Raw genomic sequence first — 16,140 nt, forward strand, 5'->3', positions numbered from 1 at the left:
ACACTAAAAACACCTTGTCCTGCTTCTCTTATGAGATACAGGGTCAGAGCCACAGAAGAGACCAAACAACATCAATCCATCCTCAAAAAAGCTAAAACCACCACAAAACCAACACAAAAACATCTTGTCCTGCTTCTCCTATGGGGTACAGGGTCAGAGCCCCAAAACAGCCCCAAAACATCACAAAACAGCACAATACCATCCCCAAACAAAAACCCGAAAACCACCCAAAACACACCAAAACCAACTTGTCTGGCTTCTCCTATGGGATACAGGGTCAGAGCCCCAAAACAGCCTGAAAACAGCCTCACAACAGCCCAAAACCACCACAAAAACACCCTAAAACATCCCGAAACCACCTTGACCTGCTTCTCGTATCGGATACAGTGTCAGAGCCAAAAACCACCCCAAAACCACCCCAAAACCACCCTAAACCGCACCAAAATTACCTTGCCCTGCTTCTCCTATGGGATATAGATTCAGAGCCCCTAATCAGCCCGAAACAGACCAAAACCACCCCAAACACAACAAGCCACCCCTAAAACACCCCCAAACCCAACTTCTCCTGCTTCTGGTATGGGATAAAGGGTCAGAGACCCCAAACAGCCCCAAAAAGGCCACAAAACAAGCCCAAAACATCCTAAAACAGCTCAAAAGCAAACCCAAACAAACCATAAACCAACCTAAAACACCCCAAAAACACCCCCAAACCACCTTATCCTTCTTCTCCTAGGGGATACAGGGTCAAACCAGTTGCAAAGCAGCCCAAAACAAACCAAAACCACATCCAAACACACCAAAACACCTCATAACACCCCAGAACCAACTTGTCCTGCTTCTCATATGGGATCCAGGCTCAGAGTCTCAAAACAGCACCAAAATGCCACAAAACATCCCGAAACAGCTCAAAACCAAACCCAAAACACCACAAAACCACTCCAAAACACCTTAAAACACCCCAAAACACCCCAAAACACCCCAAAACCACATTCTCCTGCTTCTCCTATGGGATACAGGATCAGAGCCCCAAAACACCTCCAAAACAATCAAAAAAACACCCCAAAACCACCCCCAAAACACATCAAAACCACCTTGTCCTGCTTCTCCTATGGGATACAGCTTCAGAGCACCAAAACAGCCCCCCAAAAACACCCTGAAACACCCAAAACCACCCCAAAACACCCCAAAATCACCTTGTCCTGCTTTACCTATGGGATACAGAGTCAGAGCCCCAAAACACTGCATAAGCACCCCCAAAACACCCTAAAAAAGCCCCAAAACTGCACCAAAACCACCCCAAACCCACATTGTCCTGCTTCACCTATGCCATAGAGTATCAGAGCAGAAAACAGCCCCAAAACCACCCCAAAACCAGCCTAACACACCCCAAAAGCACCTTCTCCTGTTTCCCCTATGGGATACAGTGTCAGAGCCCAAAACCAATCCAAAACCAGCCCCAAAGCACCCTAAAATACCCCAAAACCACCTTGTCCTGCTTCATCTATGGGATAAAGGGTCAGAGCCCAAAACTGATCCAAAACAACACAAAAACACCCCAAAACAGCCAAAACCACCTGAAAACCACCTTGTCCTGCTTCTCCTATGGGATACAGGGTCACAGATACAAAACAGCCACAAAACACCCCCAAAACACCCAAAACCAACAAAAAACCCCACCTTATCCTGCTTCTCCTATGTGATACAGGGTCAGAGCCACAAAACAGCAACAAAACAGCCCAAAACACCCTTAAAACACACTAAAAAAAAAAAAAAACAAAGCACCCTAAAACAACACAAAAGCAACTTCTCGTGCTTCTCCTATGGGATACAGGGTCAGAGCCCCAAAAAAGCCACAAACGGCCCCAAAACAGCCACAAAAGCCCCCAAACAACATGGAAAACTACACCCAAAACACCCAAAACCACCCCAGAAACACCCCAAAACAACCCTGAAACCATGCCAAAACTACCCTCTCCTGTTTCTCTTATGGCATACAGGGTCAGAGGCCAAAACCAGCCCCAAACTAACCCAAAACCAGGACAAAAACACCCTAAACCACCCCAAAACCATCTTGTCCTGCTTCTCCTATGGGACACAGGGTCAGAGCCCAAAACCAGCTGCAAAACAGCCCAAAAGAGCCCAAAATCATACCCAAACCACCCCAAAACCAATCCAAAACCACCTTCTCTTGCTTCTCCTATGGGATACAGGGTCAGAGCCTCAAAACCACCCTAAACCGGCCCCAAACCAGAACAAAACCAGCCCCAAAACCCCCCAAACAACCCACCACAAAAAACTAAAACACCCTGGAACAGCAAAACTGTCTTCTCCTGATTCACCTATGGTATACAGGGTCAGAGCCCCAAAACAGTCCCAAAACACACAAAAACTACCCCAGATACCACCTTCCCCTGCTTCTCCTATGGGATACAGGGTCAGAGCCCAAAGCTACCACAAACACACCCCAAAACCACCCTAAAACACACCTAAATCTCTTTCTGCTCCTTCTCGTATGGTATACAGGGTCAGAGCCCCAAACCAGCAGTAAACCAACAAAAAACAAGCCCCAAAACACCCTAAAACACGACAAAATCAACTTGTCCTGCTTCTCCTATGGAATACACGGCCAGAGCATAAAACTGTTCCAACACACCCCAAAGCACCCCAAAACATTAAAAAAAAACCCACCCTAAAAGCACCCCAAAACCACCTTCTCCTTCTTCTCCTATGAGATACAGGGTCAGAGCACAAAACCAGACTAAAACCATCCCCAAAACACCCCAAAATACCCTAAAACCAACTTGCCCTACGTCTCCTATGGGTTATAAGGTCAGAGCCACAAAATACCAAAACCAACCCCAAACCCCCATCCTAAAACACCCCAAAACCACACCAAAACACACCAAACCCACCTTCTCCTGCTTCTCCTATGGGATACAGGGTCAGAGACCCAAAGCACCCCAAAGTACCCCCAAAAAAACCCAAATACCCCAAATCCATGCCAAAACCATGTTGTCCTGCTTCTCCTATGGGATACAGTTTCAGAGCCCTAAAACAGATCCAAAATGTCTCAAAACCACCACCAAAACATCCAAACCCACCCTAAACCAAATTCTCCTGCTTCTCCTATGGGATACAAGGTCAGAGCACAAAACCAGACTAAAACCATCCCCAAAATGCCCCAAAACACCCCAAAACCACCTTGCCCTATGTCTCCTATGGGATATGAGGTCAGAGCCACAAAATACCAAAAGCAGCCCCTAAAAAACACCCTAAAACACCCTAAAACCACTCCAAAACACACCAAAACCACCTTGTACTGCTTCTCCTATGGGATACAGGGTCAGAGCCCCAAAACAGCACCAAAACCACAATAAAAACACCGTAAACCACTCCAAAACCACCTTTTCCTGCTGCTTCTATGGGATAGAGCATGAGAGCCCCAAAACAGCTCAAAAACCCCCGAAAATCACCTTGTCCTGCTTCTCCTATGGGATACATGGTCAGAGACCCAAAACACACCAAAACGCCCCAAAACCACACCAAAAACACTAAAACCACCCCAAAACCACCTTGCCTTGCTTCTCCAATAGGATACAGGGCCAGAGAGACAAAACAACCCAAAACAACCCAAAACAACCCCAAAACCACCCCAAAATCACCTCGTCTTGCTTCTCCAATAAGATACAGGGCCAGAGCTCCAAAACACTGCAAAACACTCCAAAACAACCCCAAAACCACCCCAAAACATCCTAAACCACCCCACAACCACCTTCTCCTGCTTCTTCCATGGGATACAGGGTCAGAGCCGAAAACCACCCCAAACCCACCCCAAAACCACCCTAAAACTCCCCAAAACCACCTTCTCCTGCTTCTCCTATGGGATACTGAGTCAGAGCCAAAAAACACTCCCTAAACAATCCCAACCCCTCCCCCAAAACACACCAAAACCACCCCAAAACCACCCCAAACCATCTTGTCCTGATTCTCCTAGGGTATACAGGGTCAGAGCCCCAAACATCCCAAAAATGGCCCCAAAACACCCCCAGAATGCATAAAAACCACCCCAAAACCACCCCACACCAAACTTCGCCTTCTCCTATGGGATACAGGGTCAAAACTGTTCCAAAACATCGCAAAACAACAAAAAACATCCACAAAACACCCTGAACCACCCCAAACCACCCCAAAACCACCTTGTCCTGCTTCTCCTATGAGATACAGGGTCAGAGCCCCAAAACACCCCAAAACCACTCCAAAACCATCTTCTCATGCTTCTTCTATGGGATACAGGGTCAGAGTTCAAAAACACACCAAAACACCCCAAAACCACACCCACAACACCCCAAGACCACCTTGTCCTGCTTCTCCTATGGTATACAGGGTTGGAGCTCCAAAAGACCTAAAAATCACACCAAAACCACCCCCAAAAACCCAAAACCAACCTAAAACACCCCTGAAAACACCTTGTCCTGCTTTTCCTACGGGATAAATGGTCAGAGAACCAAAACAACCTCAAAGCGGCCCCAAAATAGCCTCAAAACAGAAGACCCAAAAACCAGACCAAAACCACCCCAAAACCACCTTGTCCTGACTCTCCTATGGGATAGAGGTTCAGAGCTCCAAAACACCCCAAAACACACTAAAATTACCCAAAAAACATCCCCAAACCACCCAAAACCATCCTCAAACACCCCACAACCACCTTCTCCTGCTTCTCCTACATGATACAGGACAGAGCCCCTTAACACACCATAAACACCCCCAAAACACCCTAAAAAACATGAAAACCACTCCAAAAAAACATCTTGTCCTGATTCTGCTATGGTATACAGGGTCAGAGGCCAAAACCAGCCTCAAACCAACAGAAAACCAAATCAAAACCACCATAAAACACCCAAAAAACACTTTGTCCTGTTTCTCCTATGGAATACAGGTTCAGAATACCAAAACTCTACAAAACATCCCAGAACACACCCAAAACCACCCCAAACCACCCCGAAACACCCCAAAAACACCTTGCCCTCCTTCCCCTATGGAATACAGGGTCAGAGCCAAAAAACAGCCCCAAACCAACCCAAAACCAGACCCAAAAAAAACGTAAAACACCAGAAAACCACCTTCTCCTGTTTCTCCTGTGGAATAGAGGGTCAGATCCCCAGTCTGTTCCAAAACACCCCAAAACCACCCAAAACCATCCTGAAAACACTCTAAACCACTCCAAACCCACCTTTTCCTGCTTCTCCTATAGGATACAGGATTGAAGCCCAAAACTGTTCCAAAATATCCCCAAACCACCCAAAAACATCCCCAAAACACCCTAAACCACTCCAAAACCACCTTGTCCTGCTTCTCCTACAGGATACAGGTTCAGAGACACAAAACAGACCCAAACCACCCCAAACCACCCCAAAATCCCCCTGTCCCACTTCTCCCACAGGATACAGGCTCAGAGAACAAAAAGGCACCAAAACACCCCCAAGCCACACCAAAACCACCCAAACTCACCCCAAACCCATCTTGTCCTGCTTCTCCTGTGGGATACAGGGTCAGAGCCACAAAATAGCCCCAAAACACCCCAAAACAGCCCAAAACCATGCCCAAACCACCCCAAAAACACACAAAACCAAACTAAAACAGCCCCAACCACCCTAACAACACCTTCTCCTGCTTCACCTATGGCATACAGGGTCAGAGCCCCAAAACAGAACAAAAAACTCACCAAAAACGCAATAAAACACCCCCAAAACACCTTCTCCTGCTTCTCCTATGTGATACAGGGTCAAAGCACCGAAACAGCCCGATAACAGGCCCAAAACAGCTCAAAATAACCTAAAACACACCAAAACCACCTTCTTCTGATTCTCCTAAGGGATACTCAGTCAGAGACCCAAAACACCCTATAAAAACCCAAAACCACCCTAAACCACCCCAAAACACCCTAAACACACCTCAAAAACACCTCGTCTTGCTTCTCTTATGAGATACAGATTCAGAGCCCCCAAAATGCACCAAAAGAGCCCAAAACAGCCCAATACCACCCACAAAACAACCTAAAACCAGCCTAAAACGCCCCAAAACCACCTAGTCCTGCTTCTTCTATGGGATACAGGGTCAGAGCCACAAAAGAGCCACAAAAAGGCCACAAAACAGTCCCAAAACACCCCCAAAACTCCCAAAACCAGCCCAAAACATCCCCCAAAGCACCCCAAAATCACCTTGTCCTGCTTCTCCTATGGGATATAGGGTCACAGCCCTAACACCATCACAAGTACACCTCAAAATCAACCCAAAACCACCGTGTCCTTCTTCTCCTATGGGATACAGGCTCAGAGGCCAAAACCACCTTATAACCACAAAAACCCACCCCAAAACCACCTTGTCCTGTTTCAACTATGGGATACAGGGTCAGATCCCCAAAACAACCCCAAAAGTGATCAAAACCACCACCAAAACCACCCCAAAACACCCCAAAACCACCTTTTCCTGCTTCTCCTATGGGATCCAGGTCTGAGCCCAAAAACACCCTAAAAAAGGGCCAAAACCACCCCAAAACCATCTTGTCCTGCTTCTCCTATGGGATACAGGGTCAGCACCCGAAAGCACCCCAAAACACCTCAAAACCATCTTCTCCTGCTTCTCCTATGGGATACAGGGTCATAGCATAAAACCAGCCGCAAAACCACCACAAAAACACTCTGAAACACCCCAAAACCACCTTGTCCTGCTTCTCCTCTGGGATACAGGTTCAGAGCCCCAAAACACCCCACAAACACCCTAAAAACACCCCAAAACCACCTCGTCTTGTTTCTCCTATGGGATACAGGTTCAGAGCCCCCCAAAAGCCCCCAAAGTGTCCCAAACAGCCCAGACCACCCACGAAACACCCCAAAAATAGCCTAAACCACCCCAAAACTAACTTGTCCTGATTCTCCTATGGCATACAGGATCAGAACCCCAAAAGAGCACCAAAACAGACACGAAACAACACAAAAACCACACCCAAAACACCCCCAAAACACCCCAAAAACACAATAAAACACCCCAAAAGCAACTACTCCTGATTATCCTATGGGATACAGGGTCAGAGCCACAAAAGAGCCACAAAAAGGCCACAAAACAGCCCAAAATCACCCCAAAACACCCAAAACCACCCCCAAAACACCCCAAAATCCCCTTGTCCTGCTTCTCCTATGGGATACAGGGTCACAGCCCTAGACCCATCACAAAACCATCACCAAACCAACCCAAAACCACCTTGTCCTTATTCTCCTATGGTATACAGGCTCAGAGCCCAAAATCACCCCTTAACCACCAAAACCCACCCCAAAACCACCTTGTCCTGCATCAGCTGTGGGATACAGAGTCAGAGCTCCAAAACAGCCCCAGAAGTGACCAAAACCACACAAAACACACAAAAACATTGCAAAACCACCTTCTCCTGCTTTTCACAGAATTTCACAGAATCCCAAGGGTTGGAAGGGACCTCAAAAGATCATCTAGTCCAACCCCCCCGCAAGAGCAGGGTAACCTACAGTACATCACACAGGAACTTGTCCAGGCGGGCCTTGAATATCTCCAGTGTAGGAGACTCCACAACCCCCCTGGGCAACCTCTTCCAGTGCTCTGTCACTCTTACAGTAAAGAAGTTCTTCCTGATGTTAACGTGGAACTTCCTATGCTCCAGTTTACACCCATTGCCCCTTGTCCTATCACTGGATATCACTGAAAAAAGCCTAGCTCCATCACCCTGACACCCACCCTTTACATATTTGTAAACATTGATGAGGTCACCCCTCAGTCTCCTCTTCTCCAAGCTAAAGAGACCCAGCTCCCTCAGCCTCTCCTCATAAGGGAGATGTTCCACTCCCTTAATCATCTTCGTGGCTCTGCGCTGGACTCCTTCAAGCAATTCCCTGTCCTTCTTGAACAGAGGGGCCCAGAACTGTGGGATACAGTGTCAGAGCCCCAAAATGGACCCAAAATGGCCCCAAAAGACCTCCCAAACACCGAAAAACCACCGCAAAACCACCCTGTCCTGCTTCTCCTATGGGATACAGGTCAGAGCACTCAAAACACCCCCAAAACGCCCCGAAACACCCCAAAAACACCTTCTTCTGCTTTTCCTATGGGATACAGTGTCAGAGCCATGAAACAGCTCCAAAACACCCCAAAACAGCCCAAAACCACCCCCAAACTCTGAGGATGGAAGGCACAGATCCAGAGCTAGAGTGCAAGCTGGATCGCTTATTGTAAAGGTTACACGATATTTATATGCTTCCAAGCAATTAGCCAAGCACATCTGTGTTTGCCTTTTGGTTACATCAGGTGAAAGGTCTATCTGATTTTCTTATCAAAATCCTCTTTCCAGTTCTGACACCCTTGTTCCTTGCCAGTTCCAACATCTTCCAAATACCATTCAGGGACGGGTCACTCTTAATTGCCTGCTGTAGTTCCTCCTTCCCATGGTCTCTGACAGTTATGATACATTCCTGTCCTGGGTTCAGCAGTAGCAGTCAGTTTTCTCCTTCTTAGTAGCTGGTGCAGTGCTGTGTTTTGACTTTTGGTCTGGGAACAGGGCTGACAACACAAATGTTTGGTCTGCCCAAGGACTTTCTGAGCCTCATGCTCTGCCAGGGAGAAGGGGAGGCCGGGAGGAAGCAGAGACAGGACACCTGACCCAAACTGCCCAAAGAGGTATTCCGTACCACAGCACGTCATGCCCAGGATGTAACGGAGAGTTACCTGGAAGGGCAGGGACTGCAGGGTTGGACGAGGTATCGGTCGGTGCTCAGCTGGGGGGAGTGGGGCGAGTTATCGGTCAGCTGCTGTTGAGGTGTTGTATTCTTTTCCCTTGTTATTTCCCTTATCATTGTTATTATTGGCGGTAGCAGCAGTGGTTTCTGTTATACCTTAGTTACCAAACTGTTCTTATCTCAGCTCGTGGGAGTTGCATTCTTTTCAATTCTCCTCTCCGTCCCTCTGGGAGTCAAGGGAGGGAAAGAAGTGGGGGGGAGTGAGTGGACGAGCTGTGTGGCTGGGTTTAAACCACGGCACACACGCCTCACCAAAGGCAGCTTGTACAGCCTGCGCTCCCCTGGGTTGCATTTAGGCCTTTATCACAGATAGAATCAGTTTTAAGTAATGTTAAGTTTGATGGCTTTGTTACAGTAGCAATGGAAAATTACTGAGGTGCACGATACATAGAAAAAAAACCCAGAATGCAGCTAGAGAACACTGAGCATTCTTGTACAAGATAATTGTTGTACTTGACACAGTTTTAAGAAAAACAGGCTAGAAGAACAGGACACAGGGATAAGGAATATCTGGGAATGGCAGGTGTCCAGGATGGGCTGTAGTTAAACTAACTGCTAAGTAGAAGGACAGGAGGATTGTTACGTCTCTGGTGCTAACGAACCCGTTAAACTGGTATGAGCATCTACTGCGCGTGCTCCAAAGGCTGCCAGAAGTGATGAAGGTTGTTGGAAGAAGGAAACGACCCTCAGAGACCACCAGCACAATTCTGTACGCATGCGGGGAACTTTCTGGAAAATGACGTAATGTATGTATGCCCAGGGACTATATAAGGACAGCTTGTGGAGCACCACAGGGGCACACGTTAGGAGGAGCTATCCCCCGTGTCTCCCGGCGCCGCAGTAAAGAATACCTGCTTGTCAGCTTGAAAAGTTTGTTGGCGAGTTTGTTCCTGGAGTTTTCTCCAAATCATACCAGAACACCATAATCATGGATCCAAAGTCTGCACCATCCAGTCATTCCCAGGAATGTCCGGAGCTCCTTGGTGGTGGACGGTCATGTCTCAAATCCACCCTTTTTCTGTCCTTTTGCAAATTCTTCTGCAACATTTTATATATTACCATTACCATCAAAAGTCTTTTTGAAATAATTTCCCATTTCTACTTGGTGCTTAATTTCATTGCTTTTCCAGTCTTCATAATTTGTCATACATCATTTACAACACCAGAGGGAGCATTGTATCATACCACCAGTAATCAATATTAAAATAATTAACAGCAATATACCTGCAACCAGTTGCCTCAACCAGGAGAGATCAGGTAACCATGAAGTTAACTTTTTCCAGGATAGGAAGGATAGGATACCTGTCGATAATAATTAAAGTAAGTATTACAGCACCTAAGGTGCTTGCCCCCTTCCAGCTGGGGACTAGAGTCTTACAAGCATTTTCTCCTCACAACCAAGGCCATCCTTTCCCTTTAGGAACGGGCCACCACTGGACTACGATACCCTCTATATTAATAGTATGATTGCAATTTGAATGGTGACCTATATCTATGGCACTTAAACAAGCATGATCTCCTACCCTGGTTCCTGGTGTAATACATCTTTGTGCACAGGTGTAATATTTATTACCTGGATTAGGATTAACTATTCCAAATTTTAACCTTTTAATTCCAGGAGAATTTCTCCTTTTGAATTAATGACACACTCATAGCTTCAATTAATTGGTCCTCTTTTAGTTCTATTTCACCTCTTTTGAAAGTTATGATCACCTCCAAATGTTCTAATAAATCTCTTCCCAAGAATGATTTGGGTGAATTTGGCATATATAGAAATTTATGTTTCCCAATTTGTTTTCCTATCTTAGATTTTAAAGGTTTTAGAAAGAATGCTTTTTCCTGATGGCCTGTAGCTCCCACAACCATCACAGACTCTTCCTTTTAGTGTCAAATCTTGGTTCAGAACCAAATAATTTGTCCCAGTATCTGTAAGAAATTCCACTTCTTTTTCTGTGGGCTCTAGCTTGATTTTAACCAGTGGATCCGCTAGGGAAGATTCCCAGGTCCCCGTCAATCTAATTCCAATTCAGTGGTCAATTGAGTTTGTTGTTTTCCCTGTGGACATTACCATTTCCAGTGTCCAAATCCTTTGCAGTTTGCACATTGATCCTGACTAAGGGGAATTCTCCTATAACCTCCCCTCTGCCTCTCATACCCATTCCTTGGCCAAGACCTCTGCCTCTCATTCCCATTCCTTGGCCATGACCTCTGCCTCTCATGCCACTATATCCCTCATTCACTTGCCCCAGTGCTGCAGTCGTAGCTGTTGTTATGACCTTTCCTAATTTCTTTCCTTTAACTTGTTCTCTATCCCTGTATACTTTCCAAGCCACTTCCAGTAACTTTTCCATATCTCTTATTTCAGTCACAGATAACTTTTGAAGGTTTCGCCTGATATCCTCCAATGACTGCCCCACAAAGAAATTTGCAAGCTGTAATTTTCCTTCCTCCGAGGAAGGATCCAGTGTGGTGCATTTTTGCATAGCTTCTCTGAGCTTATCCAGAAACTCTGTTGGCCATTCCCTCAGCCACTGTCTTATTTCAGACGACACCGACCAATTTACTGCTTTAGGTATAGCATTTTCAAGCCCATATTTAATCCAATTCTGATCTTTTCAATGATGCATAATCTTCATCATCATCATAATCCCAATTTGGAGCTGTAAGGGGAATACGATCTTCAACCCTCCCCTCTATCACTCCTGCAGTAATCTGAGCATTTACCTAAGTACAGACAGTTTTTATAACCAATTGTTTTTCTGTCTCTGTTAATGCATACAGGATTACATCTATACCTTTTCAGTCAGGATCCTGGCTTTTTACCAGTATCTCAAATTTCTTTGCTACCCCTATAGGCTCATTTCAATACTCTTTTGCAATCTTCTTCCAATTATCCAAATCTCCTAAGGAAAAATTCACTTCTATTTTGGTACATCCCTCCGGTCCCATTGCTGCCCTCAGAGGGGCTTGCAGGACAGTCTTAGTTTTACCACGAATCCAGGCAGCAACAGGAGAGGAGGAAATTTGCTTTACACTTTGTTCTTGTTTTACACTTTGTTCTTGCTACTCATCTGAATCAGAGGATTCCTCCTCAATCAGAGGTGGTCTCTGATCCGGTACTTTTGGGGAAATATAATCCTCCATTCTATCCTCAACCCTGTTATCCTCAGCTCATTTCTTAAGTTTCAAACAAAATTCCCCAATATCACAACCAGAACAACATCTTTCCAATCTATTCCCTGCCTGCTTCCTTTCTCTTTCTAAAGCCAAAATTAAAGGATCTGAAGGTGCTATATTAGTTCCACATTCTTTTTGCATTCCAGGTGATTTTGCAACGCAAAAAACATATCTGCATATATTACTTCATCCCATTTTCCTTGCCGCCTCAATAACGCCATCCTCACAAATGGCACCCGAAGAGGGACTTGACAGAGAGCCGTGACTCAGCAACCGGTGAGGATGCCCAGCTGAACTCTGAAAGGCTGCAGCAATTAACCGATACCTCTGACTGAGGTAAGCAGCCGGGAATGGGAACATGGGAAATGCAGCATCCCCCGAGCACAAGTCGGTGTACAGAGTACTAGTGAAATTCCTAATGAAGAAGGGGGTTACCGTGAATGAAGATAGACTGAAAGACTTATTAATATGGGCCTCGACCCATGCCCCTGAGGCAACATCAACTAATATTTATCAGAAGGGAGTGTGGGACAAGATTGGGGTCTACCTTTGGGACGCAGCCACAAGGGATGACACGGCGGCACCCAAATTGCTGGGGGTATGGCGTTCAGTCTATGAGGCCCTTTACGGGGCAGTAGAGGAGGCGTCGGCACCATCAACCACTTCTGCCCCAACAAACAACACCCCTTCTATTTTTGCAAACAACACTCCGGACCCTCTTGACCCGGGGCCGATAGACCCAGAGACTGAGCCAGATATATCAGCGCCTGATCCTGATACTGGCTGTTGTAAGGCACAAGCTTTGCCGGTGCTCACACACTATCCTGTGCGCACCGATCGGTGGGGAGATGTCTGCCGGGAGGCTGCAGCAGAAGGAGATGTAGAGCGCTTGAAAGCACTCTCTATGCCTGTCCTTTTGTGAGCGAATGGGGCAGCAGAATGGGAAGTATTTCAATGAGGCCTGATTAAAGAGATTCGACGTGGTGTAAAGGAGTCCGGTCTCCACTCACCGTATACGAAAGGTCTCGTTCAGTCGCTTTTTAACACCACTCTGATGCTACCCAATGATTGCCGCACTTTGGCGCAAATAATACTAACCCCGACTCAACATATGATGTGGAAGCAGGCTTGGAGGGATAATTGTGAGCGTGTTGCCATGGAAAATGTGGGGCGCCAGCAGGGGGTTCCCCTATACAGTATCGGGCCGAATGTTTTGCTGGGGGAGAGACACTTTCATGAGCATAATACGCAGCTGTGAATTGTTAGAGATGCTTTGATCCAGGGACAGAATGAAGCGTTGAAGGCCATGTTTATCCTTCCTGAGGGGCATGGAGGTGGCTCAAAGTCTTTAGCCACTGTAAAACAAGAAGCTACCGAGCCATATATGAGGTTTATTGATCGACTACATGATGTGTTAGAGCGACAGGTTGAACACCCTGAAGCCCGCCAGATACTTTTAAAGGACCTCACGGTAGCCAATGCTAATGTCGATTGCAAAAAGGTTCTTGATTCGCTACTGGCAGCTAATCCTGATGCGACTATTCTCCAGATGGTGGAGGCTTGTAATGTAGCGGGAGCCCAGATGTGGCAAATGCAAGCTCTGACACAGGCCTTTGCTGCCTGTCAAGCACAGGGGGCTTGTTTTTCTTGTGGCCAGATGGGCCATTTGGGACGGGATTGCCCGAAGGGCCCCCCAGTATGTCCAAGGTGCAGAAAAGGCAAGCACTATGCCAATCACTGCAGGTCAAGATATGACAAGGAAGGAAAGCTCCTGCCTGAATCCTGGGGGGCGGGAAACCGATATCGAAGCGCCAAGGGGAAGGGCGCGAAGATATCAGGTGTTCCCCAGGGCTCCCAGGGCTCAAAAGTGTGGGCAGGGGCGGCAGCAGCCAACTCGGAGCGGCCACCCGCGGCAGCACCAGGTTGGACTTGGCCACCTCCAAATCCACATACCTAGTGGATTACAAGCCTGTAGCCATACCCACTGGTGTACAAGGGCCCCTGTCGGAAGGACATGCCCTACTTCTGGGACGCTCTTCCACAACCCTCATGGGCCTATTCGTGCTGCCAGGGGTAATTGATGCAGACTATACAGGGGAAATAGAAATTATGGTGTGGACCCCTCAACCCCCGTGTTTTATACCAGCAGGATCTCGAATTGCCCAGCTCGTCCCATTTTGTGTGGTGCGAGATGAGAATCGAGAAACTTTAACTGATTCCCAAAGACTAGAAAAGGGTTTTGGCTCCACCGGGGCCCCAGCTGTTTATTGGGCTGAGGACATTAAGGCAAAGAGACCAATGTTCAGCTGTAAGGTCTGCAATTCCGCTAATCAGGAGGTAACTGTCAATGGTCTGATAGATACAGGCGCGGATGTTACCATCATTGCGGTCCAAGATTGGCCTTTGCATTGGGATTCAGAGCCGCCCCACACCTCGGTGACTGCGGTAGGTGGTCATATCAGCCCCTACCAGAGCAAATCTTTGACACTGATTGTAGGTCCTGAGAACCAAGTGGCAACACTTAAGCCCCTGATCCTCCTGTTTCTGGTAATGCTGTGGGGATGAGACACACTATCCCAATGGAACGTGTGGCTACAAAATTTTACCTAGAAGCCAGTGATGAGCAACCTACCCCAAAAATGACATGGCTCATAACTATACCTGTTTGGGTTGATCAGTGGCCTATGACTGCAGAAAAGTTGTGGTATCTTAATGATCTTGTGAATGAGCAACTGCGGCTAGGACATACAGTTCTAACCCACAGCCCTTGGAATACTCCGTTTTTTGTTATCCAGAAAAAGTCAGGAAAGCGGAGGCTTTTACAGCACCTCCAAGTTGTGAATGCTGTTCTTGAAGATATGGGCCCTTTACAACAAGGCCTGCCTTCACCACCGCCATTCGTCAGAACTGGCCACTCGTTATCATAGATTTAAAAGATGTTTCTTTACAATTCCACTTCACCCTGATGATACTCCATGTTTTACCTTCTCCATCCCATCCATAAATATGGCTGAGCCTAGCAAACGACATCACAGGACAGTTTTGCCCCAGCGAATGAAAAACAGCCCAACTGGATGTCAATGGTATGTAGCGTGTGCACTGTCACCAGTTCGTATATCCTTTTCTGACTCTTTGATATATAATTACATGGACGATATCCTAATCGCTGCCTCCACTGGACCACAGCAAGAAGTACTGACCGCAACAGTAAAAGCCCTAACTGCATTTCATCTTGTAATAGCTACAGAAAAGGTCCAGAAGATGGTGCCATGGCAGTACTTGGGATGGCGGATAGGGGAACGGGCTGTAGCGCCCTCATCATTGCAGATTTCGCAAGACGTAAAAACCCTAAGTGACTTACAAAAACTCTTGGGGTCTATTAATTAGATAGGACCTACCTTCGGAATTTCTACAGAACTCTCCCCTCCGTTTGACCTATTGAAGGGAAATCCTGATTTGTCATTCCCAAGGGAACTATCCCCTATAGCGCGAACAGCACTCCAGTCAGTCCTTGTGAAAATTCAGCACTCTCATTGTCCTGGGTTCAGCAGTGGCAGTCATTTTTTTCCTTCTTAGTAGCTAGTGCAGTGCTGTGTTTTCATTTTTTGGCCTGGGAAGAGAGCTGATAACGCTGATGTTTTCAGTTGCTGTTCAAATGTTTGGTCTGGCCAAGGACTTTCTGAGCCTCATGCTCTGCGAGGGAGGAGGGAAAGCTGGGAGGAAGCAGAGACAGGACACCTGACCCAAACTGACCAAAGAGGTATTCCATACCACAGCACGTCATGCCCAGGATGTAACGGGGAGTGACCCGGAAGGGCTGAAAGGACTGGAGGGTTGAATGAGGTATCGGTCGGTGCTCGGCTGGGGGGAGTGGGGCGAGTTATCAGTCGGCTGGTGCTGAGGTGTTGTATTCTTTCCTCTTGTTATTTCCTTTAGCACTATTATTATTGGTGGTAGCAGTAGTGGTTTGTGTTATACCTTAGTTGCTAAACTGTTCTTATCTCAACCTGTGGGAGTTGCATTCTTTTCGATTCTCCTCTCCATCCCTCCAGGAGCAGGGGGAGGGCAAGAAGTGGGGGGAGTGAGTGAACGAGGTTTGTGGTTGGGTTTAAGCCACGACACTCATGCTGACCGTTATGACCCCAGA

Source organism: Lathamus discolor, unplaced genomic scaffold (assembly GCF_037157495.1).
Source record: "Lathamus discolor isolate bLatDis1 unplaced genomic scaffold, bLatDis1.hap1 Scaffold_61, whole genome shotgun sequence".
NCBI lineage: Eukaryota > Metazoa > Chordata > Aves > Psittaciformes > Psittacidae > Lathamus > Lathamus discolor.